Source organism: Elephantulus edwardii, unplaced genomic scaffold, assembly GCF_000299155.1.
Source record: "Elephantulus edwardii isolate Elephantulus edwardi_28Jun2011 unplaced genomic scaffold, EleEdw1.0 scaffold00327, whole genome shotgun sequence".
Taxonomy (NCBI): Eukaryota; Metazoa; Chordata; class Mammalia; order Macroscelidea; family Macroscelididae; genus Elephantulus; species Elephantulus edwardii.
Window position 1 is genome coordinate 1,217,239 of NW_006400077.1, and position 7,676 is coordinate 1,224,914.

A 7,676-nucleotide genomic window follows, 5' to 3' on the forward strand; every position below is an offset into this window, starting at 1 on the left:
CTGACATCGTTGCTTTTCAGTTCTCCTGAGAGTTTCCTGACAGCAGATTTTTCCCAGTTCATTTGATCTTTTGATTTCCTGACTGCTGGTGCTAAGAGTGTTGGTTGTGGAGCCGAGCAAGCTGTAACTGTTAACAATCTCAGTCTCTTCTCCACACATCATGGGACTGCCAATTAGCCCAGTGTTGAGAATCTTTGTCTTCTTGATGGTAAGCTTCAAATCCAGACAAAAGACTACGGTCCTTGACCTTCTCAAGCAAATACTTCAGCTTCATTTTCAGCAAGCAAGGTTGTGTTATCTGCATAACATAGGTTGTTAATGAGTCTTCCTCCAATCCTGATGCAATATTCCTCCTCATATATCTCGCCTCATATATGTTCTATTTTGAATATAGATTGGAAATGAACGGACTATATCCAGAAAATTTTCTATCATGGACATCTCCAATGTGCTGAAGAACAAAGACGCAAATTTAAAAACTAAGATGTACCATATTCAAGCCATGATATTTTCAATGAATTTTAAGCTAGATAATGAAAAAGGAAGACTAACTGCAGAAGAAGGATGGGAAATCTCCTCTTGTGTGATTAACTGTCTTGACTTGACTCTCATACCTTCCCAAGCATAATATTCCTCTCCAAGGACTGTTCCCTCCTTGCAACATGCCCAAAGTATGTCAGACAGAGCTTCAGAATTCTGCATGCACAATCTGAAGAGGATAAAATTGATGAATGGAATCTTCTAAAGATTAAATCCATGTGTACATCAAAAACCTTTCAAACAGTGTTAAAAGAAAACCTACCAATAGGGAACAAACAATTTGTAATACCATTTCAAACAAGAGTCTCATAACAAAAGTCTACAAAATACTCCTGGGCCTCCACAAGAAAAATACTGATAGCCCACTTACAAAATGGACAAAAGACATGGAAAGAATTTTCATAGGGGAAGATATTTGAACAGCAAACAGACACATGAAGAAATGCTCCAAATAGCTGGCAATAAGAGAGATGCAAATCAAAGCCACAATGAGGTACCACTTCACTCCAGTAACAGTGGCAGAGTTTAACAGAGAATGCGGTGAGAAAGGAACTCTTATACATTGTTGGTGGGATTGTAAAATGTTACAACCATTCTGGAAGGCAGTTTGGTACTTCCTCAAAAGGCTGAACACAGAAATTCCATATAACCCAGCTATTCCACTACTTGGAATATACTCCAAGAAAATAAGAACTGAAGCACAAACAGAGACTTGTACACTAGTACATAGGAACATTATTCATTAACATAAGAACATGAAAACATCCCAAATATCCAACCATAAATGAATGGATTGACAAATAATGGTACATTCACACAAGGGAATATCATGCAGCACACAGGAGCAATGATTTTGTAAATTATTTTCTAACTTGGGAGAAACTGGAGAGACTTATGTTCAGTGAGCTAAGTCAGTCCCACAAAGACAAATATTGTATAAAACCATTATTGTAGAATAAGTATAAGGATCCAAGGGAGGGAAGGATGAAAGCAAAGGGATGAGGATGTACAATGGAAGAAGGACTAATCATGGGGTTGTACAATTTGCTAGGTAGGGGGCTGAGAGAAATTGGAAGAATCTGTTCTGGAAAGCAATGTATTCAAATTTTGTAAATAAACTAGTATAAGAAAAATAATAACTGCACTTAAATTGTGGTGTGAGGAAGAGCATATTGAATATATGGTGGATTATCAAAAGAAGAGACAAATCTGTCTTGAACAAAGTGCAATCAGGGAGTTCATTTGAGATAAGAGCAGTGAAATTAAACTTCAGATACTCTTGATATGTTGTTAGATGAGGCCAGTCCTTGGAAAAAACCATCATGCTGGAAAAGATCATTGTTGTTGTTGTTGTTGTTGTCTTGTGTCTGTTGTTGTCGTGTCTCATTAAGTCAGAACAGACTCATAGCTGACCCTCCAGAAGGTTTTCAGAGGCAGTAAACTACAGAGGAGGAGATTGTCCATTCTTCTCCCATGGAGAAGTTTGTTCTTTTTTTATGAGCCGTTGAGTTGCTTGCAACTCATAGTGACCCTATGCCCAACAGCACTAAACCCTGCTCTATCCCTTATTAACTCTGACAAGCCTATCCCATTATCCCAGTGACAGAATCAATCCATCTCACCAAGTGTCTTCCTCTCCTACAATGTCCCTCCACCCTCCAAGGCATGGCATCCCTCTCCAAGGACTGATCCCACCTTGTAACATGTCCAAAATATGTCAGATGGAGCTTCAAAATCCCTGTCTAAAAGGAGCAGCCTGGCTTCACCCTCTTTCAGACAAACTTGTTTATTCTCCTGGAAGTCCATGATATATTCAATACTCTTCTCCAGTAACACAGCTCAAAGACATCAACTCTCCTTCTATCAACTTTAGTCATTGTCCAGTTCTCCGGTGCAGAGCAAGTCATTATTACAAAGGCCATGGCCTCTATCAGGCACACTTTAGTTTCCAAACTGACATCATTGCTACTCAGTACCTTGGAGAGGTCTCTGACAGCAAACTTTACCAATGTAATTCGTCTTTTAATTTCCTAGTTGCTGGTACCAAGAGTGTGGATTGTAGAGCCAAGCAAACTGAAGCTGTCAACAATCTCAATCTTTTCATCATCCATAATGATGTTGCCAATCAGCCCAGTGGCGAGAATCTTTGTTTTCTTGAAGTTGCGCTTCAGTCCGTATTGAAGGCTGCAATACTTGACCCTCTGCATTAAGTGCTTCAGGTGCTCCTCTGTTTCAGCAAGCAGGGTTGTGTCATCTGCATAATGCAGATTGTTGATGAGTCTACCTCCAATCCTGATTCCACATTTCTACTCATAGAGCCCAGCTTCCCAGATAATCTGCTTAGGATACAGATTGAAAAGATATGGAGCTAGGACACATCCTTGACACACACCCTTCCCAATTTTTAACCACGCAGTGTTTCCTTACTCTGTTTTGACCACTGCTTCCTGTTCCAAGTATAGGTTTCATATAAACACAATAAGTGTTCTTGGTTTCCCATTCTTCTCAGGGTTAGCCACAGTTTTTTGTGGTCCACACAGTCAAATTCCTTTACATAGTCAATGAAACACAGATAGACATGCCTCTGGTACTCTCTGCTTTCAGCCAAGATCCATCTGGCATAAGCTAGAGGAGTCGAAACATTTGTCTTTAGAATTGAAGGACAGTTTCTTGAGCACTAGGCCACCAGAGCTACCTGGAAAAGATAGAAAGTGATCTGAAAGAAGGAAACACTCTCAACAAGATGGATTGACACAATGACTGTATTAGAGAGAGTGTGGATAGTAAAGGATAGAGCAAAGTTCTGATGTGTTCTTTACAGGTTTGTTAGGAGTTGTAGTTGACTTGAAGAGTGCCAAACAAGAGTAACAATATTGTTTGGTCTCAACAAAAGTATTATTTAATAAGAAAAATATTCTTAAATCTTCTAATTTGATAATACCCACCAGATACCCAAGTAGAATTTATTCTTCAATCCTCACTTAGAATACAATGTTTTAATTACTCATAAAATGTTAATTTTACTTACATTAATGTAGTAAAAATAATATTTGTTTATTTATTTAAATATTTTTCAGTGTTACTGTAGATCTACAATCTCACATAGTCAGTTGTGCCAAGAATATATTTCTTTTTCCCCATAAGGATCACTAGGCCAGGAATTTTTTCCTCTCCAATTTCACTGTTTGATAGTATAGTACCCTTCCTTTTATGTCCTTTACAGAAAGATCTTATAGATGAACTATTGAACATCCTCACTTGTTTCTAATTGTAAAGTTCCATGTATCTCTTTGCATGTAGTCCACCATATTAAACATAAGCTGTCTTACAAAATTTTCTATGAGCTTTGTTTACTGACAATGAAAATGTCCATCAGTTAATGGAATTAATATAGTATATTAATACTTTTACTTATTGACATTGAGTTGAAACCAACTCAAAGGTGACCCTTCAGTGACTTTGCATGGAGGGAAAATCTCAAAAGAATAGACTGCCCAGATTTTTCCAACAGAACTGCTGGTTGATTCAATTGCAAGCAAGGCTCCATCTTTGGGCTAATAGTGCAACTCCCAACAAAGCCTTCAATATATTACACCACATAACTTTAAGATTTTGGAACACAAATACTCACAACACATTACTCAAAGGTATTTTTATTTAATGAGGAAAATATAAAATGGTGTAAAACATGGAAATTCTTTTTATTTCCATTTTTATCTCTTCATACTTTTTTTTTGTATCTCTTCATACTTTTAGAAATTTCTAAATCATAACCAGACAGACAAATACCATTTCCTACTTAATAATACAAATTTCTGTGTTTGTATGCTTGTGGGTTTTGTTGTTGTTAAGTGCCATTGAGTTAAGAACCACTGATAGTGAAATTATGAACAATAGAATTTTACCCTATCCTGTGCCGTTCTCAGGATCTCTGATGTTGCTACAGTCATTGTGTCATTTCCATCTTGTTGACGGTCTTCTTCTCTTTCTCTGACCTTACACCATCACAATCACGATGTCATTTTCCAAGGCCTAGTCCTTCCTAATAAAGTGTCTGAAATATTTGAAAAGTTTCACCTCTAATCACCATGTTGGTTGCACTTCCTCCATGACAGACTTGTTTGTTCTTTTGACAGCTTATGGGACCCTCACTATAAAGGCATACATTATTTTTCTGTCATTTCAATTCATTGTCTAACCTCTAGATGTATAGGAGGCAACTGAAAATGCCATGGCTTGGAACAGGTGCACCTAAGTCTTTAAAATGACATCATAGATCAGATAACAGCAGATTTTCCCAATGCCCATTTCCATCACTTCACCTAGAAGTGACTCTTGAGAGGGTTTTTGAGAAGCTGTACATCTCACAGAGATTTCCTAATTCTCCTCCAAGGAGCTACTGGTGAATTTGAACTGCCTTTCTCAGAGTTTGCAGTAGAACTTCTTACCAACTATGCAATCAGAGCTCCCTGCATATAAATACACATACATAAATACATACACACTTATCATGGATTATTAATATTATATTTTATGTGGCTTCTATTAAGAACTGTTGTTGCTGTTGTTGTTGTTGTTGTTGTTGTTGTTAAGTGCCATTGAGTTGTAAGTGACTGATAGCAATCCTGTGAATGAAAGACCTGGACACTTGCATAACTTTTGTCATTTCTCCAGGTTCATAGGGTTTCCAGAGGCAAGCTGTTTCAGAAGTGGATCCCACTCCTGCTTCCAAGCTTGTTTTAATTGGGGACCTTCACTAAACACTGTCCACCATGGGTAACCATTCTCACATTTGACATGCCAGTGTCATGGTGTTCAGCTTCACAGCAACCACATGTTTCCTCTCTGTACAGCAAGTAGACAGGCCAGGGCTATAAAACCTAGAAAAATGTTTCACCAAAAACAATTAAAGACAGGCCTGAGAGCAGCGGATTAGAGGCACCCCTCTTTGGTTTAGTATCATCTCTTTCTGACCACTACCTGACCTCTCTCTATGCTGATGTTGTTGTTGTTGTTAAATGCCATTGAGTCATAGGTGATCCAGAGAGACCCTATAAATGAAAGACCTGGACACTTGTATAACTTTCATCTTTTATCCACGTTCCTAGGATTTCCAGAGGCAAGTGAACAATAGTAATAGCTAATTACTAGCAATACTGGGCAATAGCTGATGAGATGTGGAGAGGAAGATCCAGGAGGGAAAGAGACAAATCTCTGAGCAGGAAGTGAAATTTTCAACTAAAGTTTCAGTAGTCTAACCCAGAATGGGGAACAGGGTGTTATAAGGTCTTCAAACCACAGATATCTATGTAGAAAATGGTCATTTACTACACTAACCTGAAGAGGAGAAGCCAGCCAACGTGGTGAAGAGCTCTTCTTCTGAAAAGCTCTCCGGGAGCATGAGGAAAGCAGTGTTGACAGCACTCTTCAGATTTTTTTCCAGGGCTGTCCTAAGTGTGACATACTCATTCCATGATTTTCACCAGTTTTTGGACTAAATAAGTAATATTAGTGCATCTTACCTTGGGGGTAAAGTTGTTATTAGGTGCTCTTGAGACTAAGAGCTAAGTAGGCTCTTAGCAAAAAATTCTATGTACAACAAACTTAAATACTTCCAGAGTCTGCCATATGCTCACAATTTCTGCTTTGTTTCAACTCATTTTTGCAAACACAGATTCAATCTTCCTCACTAAAGTTCTTCCTCTTTACCATGAACTTTGTATTTTATGAAGCACAATGTGATGTCTTTTTCCAGAGACTGGTCCCTCCTGATAACATTCCCAGACTGTGAGACAAAACAACACCATCCTTGCTTCTAAGGACCATTGTTCCTGTACTTCTTCCAATGACGATTTATTGGTTCCTTTGGAGGTCCATGGTAAATTCAGTACCCTTCATCAGCAACACAAATAAAAATTATCAAGCTGTCTTCTTTAATCATTGTCCAACCTCTATGCAAATTTCTATGAAGAAATACAAAACAACATTGTTTGGGTTCAGAAGTCCTTTAGCTCTCTAAGTGATACCCTTGCCCTTTAGTATTTAGAGAATTTACGTGAATTTTGCTCAATGTTATATGTATTTGATTTATTGTCTTCTGTTAAATAGGTGTTAACTGTAGCTCCAAATGAAATTAAATCCTTTACAATTTTAACTTCTTCCCCATTTATTATGATGCTGCTTGTAAGCTCTATTGCAAATACTTTTGTTTAAATTGAGGTGAAATCTAAACTGAAGGCTATTATCTTTAAGCCTCATTAGGAAGTCCCTTAATCAGACTATGGGAGATGATATAGGCAGTAGTTAATAACTGATTTGGAGGCAAAGATACACAATCATTTCCTTCTATATCTTTCACCCATTTTATCTGCAGGTCTTTGACTTCACACTCTTGACCATGCTTGCATTTAGTGTATAGGAGGTATAGTCTTCCTACATCATTCACATAGGTAAATCTGGTGTCCTAGTGGAAAGGAGCTGTGCTACTTTCCCAAAGACATGGGGTTAGTATCCACCAGCTGCTTAATGGAAGAAAGATGGTCAATTCCCTCCTGTACAATTTTACAGTTTCTGAAACCTGGAAGGTCAGCAATGAGTGAATTCCAGCTTGATAATTAATTACTATGTATAGGAACAGCACATCTTTTACATATTTCAGCTTCCATGTTGTGCAGTATGTGAAGGCTATTTATTTTCTCTATTACTCGTATCTAAAGAGTTGGACAATGAATAAAAATGACAAAAGAGAAATAAATGCCTTATGGTTGTGATGCTAGAGAAGAGTATTGAACATACCATGGACTGTCAAGAGAACAAACATGTCTGTCCCATACAAGGTGAAACCAAATTGATCCTTGGAGACAAGGATTTTGAAGATCGATCTCACATACCTTGGGCATGTATCCCGGAGGCACCAGCCCTTAGAGATGGTTGGCATGGTGGAAGGACAGCACAGAAATGGATGACCATTGATGATATGGATTGACACAGTGTCTGATATAATGGATGCAGGTGTATTAGGGACAATGAGATTGGCACAGGATAGGACAGGGTGATAGAGTTGCTATGAGTCATAAGTGACTTGAACAGCAAACAATTTTTTACACATATTAATATGTTGTTTGCTGTTGTTACGT